Source organism: Boleophthalmus pectinirostris, unplaced genomic scaffold (assembly GCF_026225935.1).
Source record: "Boleophthalmus pectinirostris isolate CB_2022bp ecotype Guang Dong unplaced genomic scaffold, ASM2622593v1 HiC_scaffold_11, whole genome shotgun sequence".
Lineage (NCBI taxonomy): Eukaryota > Metazoa > Chordata > Actinopteri > Gobiiformes > Gobiidae > Boleophthalmus > Boleophthalmus pectinirostris.
Genome location: NW_026570994.1, coordinates 16075349 through 16093193, shown reverse-complemented (window position 1 = coordinate 16093193; position 17845 = coordinate 16075349). Strand labels below are relative to the sequence as shown.

The 17845-nt window shown below is 39.3% G+C and overlaps 2 protein-coding genes across 4 annotated transcripts in view; one reads left to right on the top strand and one right to left on the bottom strand.

Moving 5' to 3' along the window:
* Window positions 1-17347, bottom strand: part of LOC110173254 (R3H domain-containing protein 1-like) — a 153935-nt gene extending 136588 nt beyond the window's left edge. For all 3 annotated transcript variants that reach the window (XR_008633441.1, XM_055163504.1, XM_055163511.1), the window contains exons 1-2: window positions 17208-17347; window positions 1940-2080 (exon numbers count right to left, since the gene is read on the bottom strand). The gene's annotated coding sequence lies outside the window, so the exon portion shown is untranslated. The remainder of the gene's footprint in view (window positions 1-1939; window positions 2081-17207) is intronic.
* Window positions 17343-17845, top strand: part of zranb3 (zinc finger, RAN-binding domain containing 3) — a 314618-nt gene continuing 314115 nt past the window's right edge. Inside the window, exon 1 of the mRNA XM_055166955.1 lies at window positions 17343-17573. The gene's annotated coding sequence lies outside the window, so the exon portion shown is untranslated. The remainder of the gene's footprint in view (window positions 17574-17845) is intronic.

Below are 17845 nucleotides of genomic sequence, written 5' to 3'. Positions count from 1 at the left end.
TTTACTTTTCCAATTAATCTTTTTACAGCTTTTAATCTTTTCACGAACACAAACAGCCCATCTTGATTAAAAACACCCAAGTTTATCATTGACAATATGAAATGATTGCATCTCGACGTGATTTAAAATTCAATTAACGTCACCGCCGTTCTTTATTACAGATCGCGTTTTCTTCAAGTTCAGAAATTTTGAAGTTCAGAAATATAATAATAATAATAAAGTTGCTATAGCGACCATTATAAATCAGACCGAATGTCGCCCCTAGCCCCTAACCCCCCCTTTTTCCTGAGGCTGTTGAGTTTTGAAGACTTCCTGCTTAGGCTGAAACTCTATCTTGCCACACATTTTTACTTGTACTTGTCTATTGGAACTGCTAAATGCTCTTAATGTACTTTTAATATTGCTTATTTATTATTGTTCTTGTCTCTTTTCATCACCGGGCCTCAAGGAACAAATTTCGTTTTGATTCGTTCAAATAAAGAACCTCGAAATTCGGAAAAGTCTAAAGGCAAAACTCATATAAAACTTGATTTCTGTCATACACAATGATCAGATCCGACTGGCACACGAGTGTTTACGGTCTAAAAATGGTGTGACTCCTATATACTGAACTAAAGTAAGGAATATGGATGGGACAAAATCTCGTGCCACAAGATCTTGCAAGACAAAACTGCCACAAGATCCTCCTGAATTTACCTTTACCTCAGACAAAAAAGGGTTAAGAGCTGGTGAGTTATGCAATTTGAGAAGCTGTAGTTGCAAAAAGCAGTACTACAATTACATAAAGTTCATAAAAATAGAGAAGTCAAAATTGTGAAATGATCTGCAATACTTATTTATTACAATTTATGTCAAAATCTCTTGGACCTAATCTTGTTTTGTCTCGTTCTCGTGGACCTGATCTCGTCTTGTCTCATTCTCGTGGACCTGTACAATCTCTACTTGTCTTATTCTCGTGTAAATAATCTCATTTTGTCTCGTTCTCGTGGACCTACATAATCTTGTTTTGTCTCGTTCTCATAAACCTAAACTCGTCTTGTCTCGTTCTCGTGGACCTACATAATCTTGATTTGTCTCGTTCTCGTAAACATTTAATAATCTCATTTTGTCTCGTTCTCGTAAACCTAAACTCATCTTGTCTCGTTCTTGTGGACCTACATAATTTTGTTTTGTCTCGTTCTTGTGGACCTAATCTTGATTTGTCTTGTTCTCGTGGACCTACATAATCTCGTTTTGTTTTGTCCTTGTGGATTTACATAATCCCATTTTGTCTCATTCTTGTGGACCTACATAATCTCGTTTTGTCTCGTTCTCGTGGACCTACATGATCTCGTTTTGTGTTATTGTAAACCCTAATTCTATCATTTAATCTCGTTCTTGTGGATTTAATCATGTCTTATTCTCATGGACATACCTACATTGTGTCTCATTCATTTCTGTTCTCATTAAACTCTCTCCTTAATCTCATTTTAATCTCATTTTGTCTCATTCTCATGGACCTGATCTTGTCTTGTCACATTCTCATGGACCTACATAATCTCGTTTTGTCTCATTGTCGTGGACCTACATAACCTCGTTTTATCTCGTTCTCATTGACCTAATATCGTTTTGTCTCATTCTCATGGACCTGATCTCGTCTTGTGTTAGTTCTTGTGTACCTACACAATCTTGTTTTGTCTCATTCTTGAATCTTTGTTTTTCTTGTGTACCTACAGAATCTTGTTTTGTCTCATTCTTGTGGACCTAATCTTGTTTTGTCTCGTTCTCGTGAACCTACATAATCTCATTTTGTCTCGTTCTCTGTCTCGTTCTCATGGACCTACATAATCTCGTGTTGTCTCGTTCTCGTGGACCTGATCTCGTCTTGTGAAAACTGCGCCTCGTCCCAGCCCAAGTAGGGAGTAGTGTTGAGATCCGGGCACGGCCTCAGTGTACGTACGTGTTTGGTTGCCCGCGGTGATCAAGGCGAAGCAGGAAGTGGCTGGTAAGGTCGTTGACGCGGATCCGGCGGGTTCCATCTCTGCCTCAGCTGCTCCTCACAGCGCCACGAGCCTCGGCCGCCCTCATGACCCCTGCTGACCTGGAGAAGAGACAGAGAGGACAAAGGTCAACAGGGTCAAACTCTGACAGCGCCGACTCCCGCTGACATCGTTCAAGGCAAGTCAGCAAGTCTGAAATATCTGAGCACTGGTCTCGGATGGCGTGAAAATGTGTGGTAAATTGAAAGTGTATTTCTAAAGCCCTGCGCGCGCCAATGTTATAAATAATGTATGAAGGCAGTAGAGGCAAAAGGAGATGAGCCCCTGCCAACCTCGTAAAAACCAAATATTAGGTATTCACAGAGCAGATCTCAACCCAAAACTCACACCCACTGGCTTTTGGTACCATATAAATTCCCAGTCTTTGCGTGTATATATTGTAAACGAGAGATATAAATGGAAAAACAGATAATAGTTTTGAAGATGCGCAAAATTAGAATGTCGAGTGTGTTGTTGATAATTAAAACGATTAAAATTAGCTCAAAAGAGACAGAAATAAGGGATTAACGAGAGATTTCTGTGATTTTGTGGTTGATTTTATGGTCCTTTTTTTGCGAGGCTTGAACCACAACCAAGACAATTACAGATTACAGAAATTTTAACACCTTCTTGACTCTATGTTCAAATATTGGCTGAAAATTGTTGCCAAAAAGATGCGAAAAAATATCAAAGTATTCATTTCTGTTCAATTTTGTAATCTTGTAATATATTGTACTATGTATTTTCTGTTGGATTCCTCCCTTCCTTTAGAGATAAGCTTCAGTGCGGTTCGTTTTGTAGAGTTTTGGAGGCACACTTCAGCAAATTCCTGATACTTTGTTAAAATATTGTTTGAATATTGTTATCAAGCAAAAAAATAAAACTAAAAATACAAAAATTAACAAAAAAGTTGTTCATTTTTGTTAATATTGTCCGCCCAGTTTTGCAGGCACACGTTTTCCAAATATTCTTAACATAATGATGTAAAAAATAAATAAAATAAACATAAATAAAAATCAAACTGCTAATTTCTATCAGTATTGTCCACTCGTATATTGCATGGATTCCTTTGGCGATACGATACAGTAGAGTCTGTTGTTTCACAGGCACACTTTAGTATATCTTTAGTATTTTACTATTGCTATCAAATAAAGAAAATCAATGAATTTATTAATTATGATTCTATTAATTGCTGTCAACATCGCCCACCCATAATTAATCGTACATTGTATTGATTCCAATGGAGGTCGGCTACAGTACACGTTGTGATATGAGTTATGAAGGCACCTTTAACAAATTCCTGATGCATTGTTAAAATATTATACGAATAAAAATAAATCAATAAATATTAAACTCATTCCTGATTCATTAAAACTGTTGTCTAAATATTGTTATAAAAACATTTTAAAAATAAAACTCAGATATTGTCCAATGGATTGTATTGATATTACGTCATGATAATTTTGAAGGCACATTTCAAATCCTGAAAAAATTAATAAATAATAATAAAAAAAACTTTAGACAATTCCTGATTCATTAAAACTATCATCCAAATATTGTTATATATATAAAAAAATAAATAAATAAAAAACACTATTAATTTCCGTCAATATCGCCCACTCATATATTGTCCATTGTATAATATTGATATTACGTCACGATAGTTTTGAAGTCACACTTTAGGAAATTCATGACTCACTGTTAAACTATAATTTTATTTATATTATATTATTTGAATTGTATTGTTATTACGAAGCAGAAAAACTAATTAAGATATCCGTTTTGGTCAATATTGTCCATCTTTAATATATTGTACATTCGTTCCATTGCGGATAAATGTCGTGATATGAGTTTTCCGAGCATTCTTAAGCAAATTTTTGATTCACTGTTAAACCGTCAGTCAGAAATGTATAATCTAAGTCAAGCTATTCCTTTCTGTCAATATTGGACACACATAAAATACTGTACATTAGTTCCATGGTAGATAACAGCGCACGACATCATGAACTATCACTCGAAAACTATTCTCTGAGTCAATATTCCCACGTATAACACATTACACAATCTCTACATCCTTTCGAGATAAGCTCCAGTGCTTGTACGTTGTGACGGAGCGTTGCATTGTGGGTTGTTGGCGAGGTAGACGTGTGCAAATGTCAACTCCGTCTCACCACTCCAGTCTCCATGAATCATTTATGACCAGTTAGATTCTCGGTCTCTGTATTTTCGTAAGCCCCGAATTAAAGTCTATTCAGTTAATTTGCCTATCGCCTCTGTTACCCTTACCCTCCCTCCCTCCTTCCTTCTTTCTTTCTCTCATCCCTCTCTCTCTATCTCTCCATCTCTTCGTCTTTCGCTAATCCATATTTGAGGATTGAAGCCATGCTGGTACTGGCACCCAACGATGCCAATGTGTGCGCCCAACCTGGACTTCCAAGATCCGCCCAAAAAGGTCAACTCCTCCAAGTGTTCCTCCTCCTCCTCCTCACTCTCTCCTTCTCTCTCTTCGCTCCTCAATCTCTCTCATCTCGGTAACGGCAACGAAGACAAGCGAAAATTACAGTGCCAAGCTTTAAAATGTGTGAATTGTCGCGGCGAAATCAAACGAAATCGTGATTTGAATAGACAAAATTAGCAAAAACGATAAATAATTTCTGCATACGAAAACTGCTTTGAAATGTGATTCTCGTATTAGTTTGTCTGTCAAAATTTCAGTCTTTTTGGCGCGTTAAAAATGTGAACTTTGAACAAAACCCTAGAATTAAAACTCCAACTTCAATTCGATATTTTCCGCAAACCGCCACCAACGAAAACAAACTCTCTATGACCTTAACCCCGCGATCTTCCACCAAACTGCAGTCTTCCAACAGTAAATTGAAATGAATGTACAAGCTTTTCAAATGCCAGTAGCGCTTTTCCATAGCATTCGCTGGTAATGATCGGTTGCCCACGGCGACTCATCCATATTAATGCTAGTTACACTGGAAACATTACAAAACCGGCTGGTAGTCAAATTATCGCCATTACCAACACTTTTTACATACATTTCTCAACATATTTCAAGGCGTAATTTTTCTTAAGAGGAGATTTTTTCATAAAATCGAACCTGATCGCGTTGAAATTTTAAATATAAGGCTATTTTTTCCACTATTCTAGCCCGTCTACATGGCTCTGCAGGTAGCTTTTTTAGTCTTTCTGGCGCGTAGACTTCAAACTGTGCATCCAGACACTGTTACGCATTCAAAACCCTCTTTCCTTGTTTTGACAGATGGCCAAAAAATGTTGAAATTTTCTCGCTCGTTTCAATAGACCCCCGCTTTTAAACCTGGGATTTCTAACAAAGACGACTGGCTGGGGAGAAGTTGCGCTGTTCGCTGTGGTGTTGAGTCCTTCGCCGGTAGGGAGTGGTTCATTGGTATTACAGCAGTTACCGCGGAGACAAGCCTTTACAAAAAAAAAAAAAAAAAAAACTGCAAAGAAAAAGAAAGAAAAAAACACAGCGTGGCAGGTTTCAAACACGAAAAGTAGCTGTCATATATGCAGACGATTTACAATTCAAATGAACACAGCGCAATTAATATTTTGAGTGACAGCTAGACAAAGCGCTACAGAAATCACACACAATGCATTCTAGACATTTACTTTTTGCGTATAGAATTATTTTTATTATTATTATAGCTATGTCCGCTCAAGAAATCTCAACTTTCTATTACCTTATTCTCAAATACTAATTCTCAAAAACAAAGCTGAGGAATCTAAAAGTAAGTAAGCAAGATTTGGACATGATTTCAGGGCGAAAAAACGCAAAAAAAAACAGTCAAACCGGTTGCGTTTTAGAGCTTGAAGTCCCCCGATTCTAATCATAAAATAACACTGTTGACGGCTGGTTGGAGATGGTCTGATTTTACTCGAGTGAGACATGAAAGGAGGAGAGGAGCAGATCCAAACAGCTGGGAGACTGTCGCCGTGGACGCAGAATACAAAGTAGTTTTGTGTCACCAAAGCACAGCAAGCTTACTCTCTCTTTCTTTTCTTTTTTCCCTCTTTCTTCCTTCCCTCTTTATTTCCATGACAAAGCCGACGCGCGGAGCCAAATCTGCCATATTCAAAAACATGGCTTCAATAATGAGATAAAACGACAGGCGTTATTAGGAGAGGTGCACGCGCGCAATCGTGTCGGAAAACCGATACATTTCGCTTAGAGGTTTCGCGCAACTGAGCGACTAATCTGCCGTTTTCTCGACGTTTCTGCTAATTGCGAAGAAGCAGGTGGAATCACTGACAAGGGAGCTGCGTAACTGAAGCACTGACGGGATAAAAGTGAAAGGCTAAGACGTGATATCAGTCGGGTTTTCGAAGAGGTCCGCCGGTTCAAAGAAGCGCCCGATTGAATTAAGCGAAAACGCGGCTAAATGACCGCAAACGAGCCGCTAATTGCGCCGGTCGTCTTTGCCTCGGGGGGTCTCAACGAAGGATTAATAAAAGAACTCGAGAAAGGTGCGTAAAGGAAAAAGGTGTGTGTGTGTGTGTGTGTGTGCTCGTGCGTTCTCCAGCTACCTCTAACTACACAGACAGTCAAAAAAAAACACAATAAGCAACAAAAGATTTTCAGAAACATGCAACTCCAGCAGTTTGGTCTTAATCGGCAACCGCATTTTGACAAAACTTCCGAAGTCATTAAAAGTCCATTATGCGCACAAGCACCTGCACTTCAAACCGAGGGGAGAGGGGAGCAAAAAAAAAAAAAAAAAAAAACGCAGACAAAGCTTTTAACGAGCAAATCTTGGTTAATTATAATGAAAAGCAGTAGTAAGTAGCAGAGAATGAGATTAGAGCAGATCTCGCTGTGCTTAAATTGTAAGGACACAGAGCACGGGGACCACCAGTTGTGATGTTACGGTAAATTTAACGCGCCAAGACATCTCATTATGTTACAATAGCGTGCCACCTTCGGTATAATTTAAAAAGAAAAAAAAAAAAAGCATGGTGCAAGAGCTAATGGAGGAGAGAAAAGAAGAAATAATTACGGAAAATGAGAATTGAATTTCGGGTACCTACCGCTCTGCCCGAACCAGACGCCATCTCTTGTACTACGGGAGCTTTTAGTGTCCATTGTACAAGAGGAGAGGGGTTTGCTGGTCTGCTGGCTCCCGACGGCACAACTCAAAACGCACGCGAAGACTGGAAGACATGGGCGCGCGCTGGAGTGGAAAAGGATAGAGAAGGCGGAGAGAGAGAGAGAGAGAGAGAGAAAGGGGAGGAGGGAGGGACGGACGGACGGAGAGAGAGAGAGAGAGAGAGAGTCTACCTGCCATAAGCTATCATAGCAAATCCAGCCTTGGAGACAGCGCCGAATCAACAGCTGGCCCCCGAGTGACGTCGCGGGCCCCGTCGGCCAATCACGGAGCGCGAAAAAAAGTGGAGGTATTGTACAGTATAGATGTAGGCTACGGAGCGGGAGAGGGTAAAGTCAACACCTAAATGGTACTCTTCATTAGCTCCGGGATGGGGGGAGAGGAAGAGGAAGGGGGAGCGGGAGAGGGAAGGAGAGAGAGGAAAAAGAGGGAGGAAGAGAGGAGGGAGGGAGGAGGGAGGGAGGGCAGCCAGGGACATGGGAGAGATGGACTGGAAACGAAGTGAATGGCAGGAGGTGCATCGAAGTAAACGAAAGACTGGGGCTGGGTATCATTAAGAAGTTGCCGACACGATACATATTTCGATACATAGGCCACGATACGATACATATCTCGATACAGAGGCCACGATACGATACATATCTCGATACACAGGCCACGATACGATACATATCTCGATACACAGGCCACGATACGATACATATCTCGATACACAGGCCACGATACGATACATATCTCGATACATAGGCCACGATACGATACATATCTCGATACACAGGCCACAATACGATACATATCTCGATACATAGGCCACGATACGATGCATATCTCGATACACAGGCCACAATACGATACATATCTTGATACAGAGGCCACGATACAATACATATCTCGATACAGAGGCCACAATACGATACATATCTCAATACACAGGCCACGATACGATACATATCTCGATACATAGGCCACGATACATACGATACATATACTCGATACATAGGCCACGATACGATACATATTCGATACATACAGGCACGATACGATACATATCTCGATACACAGGCCACGATACGATACATATCTCGATACATAGGCCACGATACGATACATATCTCGATACATAGGCCACGATACGATACATATCTCGATATATATAAGCCACGATACGATACATACCTCGATATATAAGCCACGATACGATACATATCTCGATACATAAGCCACGATACGATACATATCTCGATACATTGCACTTTCGATTCAATAAGATACATTTCAAATCGATTCAATAAGGCTAAATCGTGGCTGTGATACTAAAAGTCTTTGTTAAACCACTTCTTGTGCAAAGTGAATATGAAACATGAATATTTTAACCCTCAAAAACAGTGAAAATGTCAAATGTGTCGCATAAGCAAGTTTCTAATAATTTTGTAAAATACACCAAAACGTACTCTTGGCGACATATCGATACAGCAGCCCACGATATCGATACTGTATCATCACATTAAATGATACGATATGTAAATATTTTGATATTTGTGCACAGCCCTAATGATGATGGAACCCCAACCAAAAAGTTACACATTCAAAGTTCACATTTTAGACTCATCTAGAAGAATTGACAAAACACTGAAATATGAACTGAAAACTAACACAATACTTACTTCAGGATTTGCCAATTGTTTTATGCTGAAAAAAAATAAATAATAAGTGAAATCAAAATCTCTACCAAGTAATCCTAATGCTGCGAGGTCGGACGGTTTCCACGAAGTGAAACCGGCTGAAGAATCAGGCTAGTTCTCCATGGAAACATTATTGCTTTATCTAAAATGTTCCACAGTATAGATTAAACCTATCTATTACAAAGGACACAAGCAGGTTACATCACTACGCTACATTACAGTTCAGATCTGTGGAGAGTCGCCCCTATTCACAGAAGGAATTATTGTATTTTTGAGCAACAGAAACACCCCGCAATGAATAAATGCTAGATGTGCAGGTTTAAAGTCATACCACGAAACAAATTTTAGGCAAAGCAATAAAATCTGCATGGAGACAAGAAGGTAAAGTTACGCCGTGCACCTTTAACATTTGAGACAAAACTGAAATACGAAGTGAGAAATACAAAAATACAAGAATCCCATGCATTTCAGAACATGTTTGCAGAGGTCGAAACTACAGGCACAACAAGACTTTCAATACACACAACAAATTCTATAAAAAGACATAGAGGATATTTTGTCGGTTACGGACCACATTGTACCTTTAATCTCCTCCACAAACGGCTAAATACCCTCTTATTCTGAACAAAACCACTAACTGTGCACAGACCTGTTCTGAAACGCGATTCTTTTATCAGTTTGTCTTCTGGACGCGTTTACAATGTGAAGTTTGTGAACTATTCTGATCAGTTTCGTCTTATTTTGAAATTTGCTCAGTCACAGCTCTAGTATTGGTTAACATCGCCAAATACTTCTAAGATGGAGAGTCCGCTACTTGCTTGTCGCCATGGTGATGCTATCCCTTTGCATGGAATGTTTCCCAGCATGGCATTAAACATATCTGTCTAGTATTTGTTCAATTACAGGTGATATATTCATGTAGATTTGTGTATGTAAGGAGTAAATTAAAAAAAAAAAGAATTGCAAAAAATAAAAAGGACACATCTTTTAGAGCTTTTAGGGTATCATTAAGACGTTGCCGATACGATACATATCTCGATACATAGGCCACGATACCATACATATCTCGATACATAGGCCACGATACCATACATATCTCGATACATAGGCCACGATACCATACATATCTCGATACATAGGCCACGATACCATACATATCTCGATACATAGGCCACGATACCATACATATCTCGATACATAGGCCACGATACCATACATATCTCGATACATAGGCCACGATACCATACATATCTCGATACATAGGCCACGATACATATACATATCTCGATACATAGGCCACGATACCATACATATCTCGATACATAGGCCACGATACCATACATATCTCGATACATAGGCCACGATACCATACATATCTCGATACATAGGCCACGATACGATACATATCTCGATACATAGGCCACGAAACGATACATATCTCGATACATAGGCCACGATACGATACATATCTCGATACATAGGCCTCGATACCATACATAATTCGATACAGTGCAGCTTCGGTTTGATATGATATATTTCAAATCGATTCAATACAGTTAAATGAAAAATAAAGGCTAAATCATGGCTGTGATACTAAAAAGTCTTTGTGAAACTGCTTTTTGTGCAAAATTAATATGAAACACAGACATTTTAATCATCAAAACTAAAAAAATATCAAATGTGTCGCATAAATGAGTTTCTTTCCACTAAACAAGCAACAAAACTGTAGCACTGTAACAAAATAATTTCGTCAAAATGCAACAAAAAAATACTCTTGAGGATATATTGATACAGCAGCCCATGATATCGATACTGTATCATCACATTAAACCATACGATATATCGAATATTTCAATATTTTTGCACATCCCTATTGTTCAGTGCAAAACAAGGTGCTTTATAGCTCAAAAATACCTTGAAAAACATGAGCTCTTACTATGCGCAGGCTTGCTTCTCCACAGATCTGACCATTAACTTGTCTCCATTGTGATTACCAAGTTTATTTCCATACGGTCCACCAGAAAAGTTACACAGTGCACCTTTAAAGCGATCATACTGGAATCGATATCGGAACTGAAAATCTTTTAAACGAATCCTATTTCTAAAACAAAAAATAATCGCAATTAGCTGTTTTTTTTTTTTTTTTTTACCAAAGATTTCAGCCCTTATGAAACCAAAAGCAAAAGTCAGTACCGTTCCTTTCCCTTTACCTGTCCTTTGGGGTGAAAATTTTAAAATATCTAAATAAAAAATGAAAAGATGAGAGGAGGAAGGGAGGGTTAGAGGAGGGACGGAGCCAGCTAGGTGCTTGAGGAGCAGGTGGAGAGCTGATGGGAGCCACTGGCCGCTGAGAGCACAGGCTGTTTACTGGGCGAGGGGCCCGTTAAGACTTGGCACCAACTCCACACACAGGCCAATGTGAACCCACGGACTACTGCTAACGCTACCTGAAAATATACAATAGAGACGCGATAATTACTGCAGCGACTCCTATATAAAGCTGGAACAATAGATTCTGAGGCTCGGAATTTACCGTGTGCACATTTTCTTTGCAATAATGAGGAGACTTTTGTGATTTTAGCTGTTGTATGATCAGATTTGAGCTGTAGAGTCAAATAAAACAATGTATAAATAGCTCAAAAAGCATTTACAGCAGCAAAAAGAGAGGCAGGAAACAGAAAATCTACCAGAAAAAGTTACATAGTGCTTCTTTAAAGGTCCTATATTACGGAAAATTGACTCTTGTGAGCTTTAAGTCGTGTTATAATGCTGTTAAATCATCAAAAACAGACCTGGAGTTGTGTTTTCTGTTTCATTCACGCATGTTTAATCAACCCTTTATTATTAATTTGTTTATATCTCCAACGCTCCAAATGCTCTGTTCCACCTTGTGATGTCATGAAGTGGTAGTTTCCAATTTAACAGCTCCTTTGACCTTTCGTTTAGTAGCGATTGGCAATTCCAGGGCTAAAAATAGAGATCGACCAATGTGTTTTTTTTAAAAAGCTGATGCCGATACAGATTGGTTAGAATCCAGAGCGACCGATGGCCAAGAAGCTCGGCCGATATTTTTGGGCTGGTATTCGGAGCAGATTTTGATTTCCTAAAATAATGCAATTTAGATTTACTACAAACTCACCCACAGCCCTTTTGTTTTTTTTTTTGTTTTGTTTTTTTTACCACAAACCCACAAGAGCGCTGTGTACTCATGTAAAGTGTTCATATAATAATAATATTTGTGTGTATTTTTAGGCAGCAGGTTGACGAAAAACAAAATATCGACCGAGGACTTCCTGCGTGACATCACAAGGTGGAACAGAGTGTTTTCTGTCGGAGAGAAGTTCGGGTTTGTACGTTAATTAAACATGCGTGAATGAAACAAAAGGCAAGGCTGTCCAGTCTATGCATAGCACTTCGTTTAGACTCCTATAATGTGATTGTTTATTGTTTTTGTTTAGTTTATTTGTGTTTTAAAGGCGCACTGCGTAACTTTTCTGGTGATTGTTGATGCCATTGTTCTTCCGGTACGACAATAAACAGATCTACCTTACATTTATTCAATTACACGTGGTTTTATAGCTCAAAAATACTTCGAAAAACAGACATTCTGACTGTGAGCGGGGTCGCCTCTCCACAGATCTGACCCCGTAACTTGGTCTGGTTTGGTCTCCATGACGATAGAAAGGTTTAATCCCAATCCAGGTATGTTTTTTGAGAAGGAAACAACATTATAACACAGAAAAAAAACAAACCGGACCAAGTTACAGGTCAGATCTGCGGAGAGGCGACCCCGCTCACAGTCAGAATGCGTGTGGTTTTTTTTTAGGTATTTTTGAGCTATAAAACCACCTGTAATTGAAAAAATGTAAAGTAGAGATGTTAAATGTCATACTGTGGGACATTCTGAGTATGAGCGGGGGTCGCCTCTCCACAGATCTGACCTGTAACTTGGTCTGGTTTGGTGTCCATGATGATAGAAAGGTTTAATGTCACTCCAGGTATGTTTTTTGAGAAGGAAACGACGTTTTAACGCAGAAGGAAACAAACATTATAGCGCAGAAAATCAGAAAATCACGTAATACTGTACTTGTATGTAGGACCTTTAAAGCTTAACGGATCTCACGGGCAGTTGAGTGACAGGCGGTCCGGTCTATGCATAGCCCCGCGTCTAGACTCCTATAATGTGATTGTTTTCGTCCTTTCACTCACTCCCAACTGCAAATACTGTGGGCGGTAAAGTTCCTGCTGTCACCAGGCAACCAGCTCCAGGCAACGACAGCCCCAAACTGATCCTACCCCCCTTCATAATTGTGCCATTCGTTATGCCTTGTCTCTGAAGAATTATTATTATTGCGCATTCTTAATCCCAAGGAAAAGGTCGGAGATTGAGCAAACAATTTATGGATAGATGGTTGAATTATTTAATGAGAGAGCAGGAGCAAATATGAGAGAAAGGAGCGGGATTTTTTTCTCTTTCCCATGCAGTGACCCCTCCCAAGATGCTAGATTAATTATTTAGACGTTGAGAGCAGCATCTTAGGACCAGAGCTATTACAATCTCGATGTCTAATATAACGGCGTCGGCTCTGAAAACAGACCTATAACCTAATGTAATGAATTGTCAACAGCGCTTACGGTGGTCCCAACCAGCCCGGGCGACACAATATTGGTACGCAAATATTGACGCGACGAGGATACAGCGAGTAATAAGCAACGTTAAAAAATACCACCGCGTGTATTTCTAGGTATTTCTATGTCCGGCGGTTGCCATGGCGACGCACCCATCCGCGATAACAAGCCAAAAACGTTTTTTTTAGATTGTCCCGAAATGTGACAACGGTGAATCGTGTTGCTTTTCTGGCGGGGGATGGCCGTGTCAGGAATGTTTCACGGTGTGGCATTTAAACCTTTCTATCTCCATGGAGACCAAACCAAGCAAGTCAGACAGGTCAGATCTGCGGAGAGGCGACCCCACTCATAGTTAGTTAGAATGTTCTCAAAAATACCTAGAAAAAAAGCGGACTTCGTGACAGTGAGCGGGTTTGACGCTCCACCGATCTGACCCGTAACTTGGTCCAGTTTGGTGTCCATGACGATAGAAAGGTTTAATCCCACTCCAGGTATGTTTTTTGACAAGGAAACGCCATTATAACACAGAAGAAAACAAAGTAGACCAAGTTACAGGTCAGATCTGCAGAAGAGGCGAACCCCGCTCACAGTCAGAACACCTGTTTTTCTAGGTATTTTTGAGCTATAAAACCATTTGTAAGTAAATAAATGTAAAGTAGAGCTGTTTAAAGTCATACTGTGGAACATTTGAAGCAGAGCAGTGACGTATCCATAGAAACAAGCAGCCAAGCAACCAAAAAGTCACACAGTGCACCTTTAAATACAGTCTATTCCTTAGCATCAATTCAATCTTTATTTAAAAAAAAAACACAAAATATCTGAGTCATAGTAAATAAAAACAAGAAAAATGAAACCGAAAGTATTGAAATAAAGTCAGAATTTCCAGCACCATGACAACGCCGTTACAGTACACGGACACTGCAAGTAAACACAAGCACCCGTACGTTTTTTGACAAGGAAACGCCATTATAACACAGAAGAAAACAAAGTAGACCAAGTTACAGGTCAGATCTGCGAAGAGGCGACCCCGCTCACAGTCAGAACGCCTGTTTTTCTAGGTATTTTTGAGCTATAAAACCATTTGTAAGTAAATAAATGTAAAGTAGAGCTGTTTAAAGTCATACTGTGGAACATTTGAAGCAGAGCAGTGACGTATCCATAGAAACAAGCAGCCAAGCAACCAAAAAGTCACACAGTGCACCTTTAAATATAGTCTATTCCTTAGCATCAATTCAATCTTTATTTAAAAAAAACACAAAATATCTGAGTCATAGTAAATAAAAACAAGAAAAATGAAACCGAAAGTATTGAAATAAAGTCAGAATTTCCAGCACCATGACAACGGCGCTACAGTACACGGACACTGCAAGTAAACACAAGCAGCCCATAGCTATTAAGACATCAGCAGAAGGGAGAGAAAGAGAAAATTGACTCACTCCGCCCACCAGCGCAGCCCCGGTACGAAAACAAGCTATCATCATATAGTCCGGATCACTAGTGGCAACTCTATCTACTTACAATGCAATATACTTCTCATTAGCATGGTCAATTAGAGGAGACTGTTTGCCCCACCGTTGTACGACCATGTTATACAGAACCATATAACAAAACAATGATGTCTCTCTATGGCTTGCAAAGGAATTCTGTTGCTATTGAGAAGTTATATTGCGGACTGCCAAGTTTGTCCGAGACACGGGGGAGACAATGCAAGCAAAAATCCGGATCAATATCGGCTGGGGCCCATTCCAAAACAACTGATTAACCTGAATGGCGTTTCAAGAGTAGCTTTATTAAATGGTTTAAGGTCATATAAATTACTACGCTGCTGCATCCTCCGCTCTTTGCCAATTTAAAGCTTAAAAAGGGGACGATATTATTACGCAAAATTGACTCCTGTGAGGTTTAAGACGTGTTACATCATCAAACAAAACTCCACACGCAGGCCAATGTTAACCCACCTACCTGAAAATATACAACAGAGACGCGATAATTACTGCAGCGACTCCTATATGAAGCTGGAACAATAGATTTTGAGGCTCAGAATTTATCGTGCGCACATTTTCTTTACAATCATGGAGAGATTTTTATTATTTTAGCTGTTATATGATCAGATTTGAGCTGTAGAGTCAAATAAAAAAATGTATAAATTGGTCAAAAGCATTTACAGCATCAAGGAAACAGAAAATTTACCAGAAAAGTTACATAGTGCTTCTTTAAAAGGTCCTATATTACGCAAAGTTGACTCTTGTGAGCTTTAAGTTGTGTTACAATGTTGTTAAATCATCAAAAACAGACCTGGAGTTGTGTTTTGTTTCATTCACACATGTTTAATCAACCCTTTATTATTAATTTGTCTTTATTTCCAATGCTCCAAATGCTCTGTTCCAACTTGTGATGTCATGTAGTACTTTTCAATCTACTTTTTACCTTTTGTTCACTAGAGATCGGCTATTCCAGGGCTGAAATATCCAAATTAATTGAATGATAGTGTCTAAAAATGGAGTTTAAAAACGCAGTAGAGCACTTAATGTATCACCACGTGACATCACAAGCTGCAACAGAGTGTTTTCTGTTGGAGAGAAGAGCTCAGCCTAAAAATATGCAGGGTTTGTGTGTTAATTAAACATGTGTGAGTGAAACAAAACACAACTCAAGGTCTGTTTTATTATTATAACATTATTAAAACATAACATAGATTAGAAAATATCTTAATATGAGCCCTTTAAGTCAATCAGTGCATTTGAATAATACTTTAAAATTCATTATAAATAGGGCTGGGTATCTTTATGAAGCTGCCGATACGATACACACCTCGATACAGTGCTTTCTCGGTTTGATACGATATATTTCAAATCAATTCAGTACAGTTCAATAAAAAATAATGGCTAATTCATGGCTGTGAAACACTTTTTGTGCAAAGTTCACATGAAACACAAACATTTTAATCCTGAAAACAGTGAAAATGTCAAATGTGTTGCATAAATGAGTTTTTTTCCCTCTAAACAAGCAACAAAACTGTAGCTGTAACAAAATAATTTAGTAAAATAAACCAAAAAACAGACTTGGCGATATATCGATACAGCAGCCCACGATATCGATACTCTATCATTACATTAAACGATACGATATATATAGATATTTTGATATTTTTGCACACCCCTTATTATAAATATACTTATTACAGCCAGATTCAATTCAGTAAAGATGTAGTAAATAATTCTTAGATTATCTAGTTATTATAGTGTAATGAGCCTATTATTAACTATTATTCAAATCCATTTCATTTCAGATATTAAGGGCATTTTTGCAAGCTTTGGCCCAGCTGAAATAATAAAAACACTCACAAATAAAATTTTATGATGTTGCAATAATTCTATTCGTAAACATGCATAAACCAGGCCCCTAAAAGTTATGAAATTATGATGCTTTATTGCGTTCCGATCAATACGCTTATTACGCGGCGTGTTTGCATGGAAATCCGGTATGATAAGACGCGGTAAAGCTTGCATTTGCGTGGAAATCGTTGAGATAATGAGGTGTTTTTGTGTGTTTCTTGGATGAGGCTAAAGCTAACCATCTTTACCTGCGCACGAGCCGTATTCACACCGGTGCCGCGGCTGTCACGCACTCGTAGCGTGGACGTGTTTACCGCTAATCACGGCTAAAATCACGCGGAGAACAAAACGCGTAAAGCATCAGCGGCACGCGGTTGTTAAAAAACGCATTTCCCCGCGTTGTCTTACCGCTTTGCACAGCGCTGGAACCGATCAGGAGCCGTGCCTCGGGTCCGCGGAGAGAAAGAGGCAGCGGCAGATCCGACGTAAACCTCTTACGCACGGCACGTACAGCACGTCGTATCAGCAGCGCCCGGGGTTTTAGCGTAGCGACGGCTCCACGTGGTTCCTGTTATGTTAGCATTTGCACATTATTTGCGTGCGCATTAAGGTATTTACAGCTATATTAAACCGCGCGGAGCTTTTGTTTTGTGAGTGTTTTTGTCCGCGGATATTGTTTCCCGGATGTGATGTAAAAGACACGCGCTGGAATCTGCCGGGAAAAAAAGCGGAGGAGTGGAGTTTGTTGTTGATGTTGTTGTGATTTTTTGACAGGTACGTACGTGGTTTGGGTTAAATGACTTAAAATCTCTGTCTGATCTGTGCAAAACTTATTATTTTGTTTATGCAAGCTAGATTCACCTTTCTGTCTTCACGGAGACCAAACCAGACCAAGTTTGAAGTTACAGGTCAGATCTGTGGAGAGGCGACCACGCTCTCAGTCGCAATGTCTGTATTTCTAGGTATTTTTAAGCTATAAAACCGCCTGTAAATGAATAAATATTAAGTAGAGCTGTTTAATGTCATACTGTGGAACTTCTGAAACG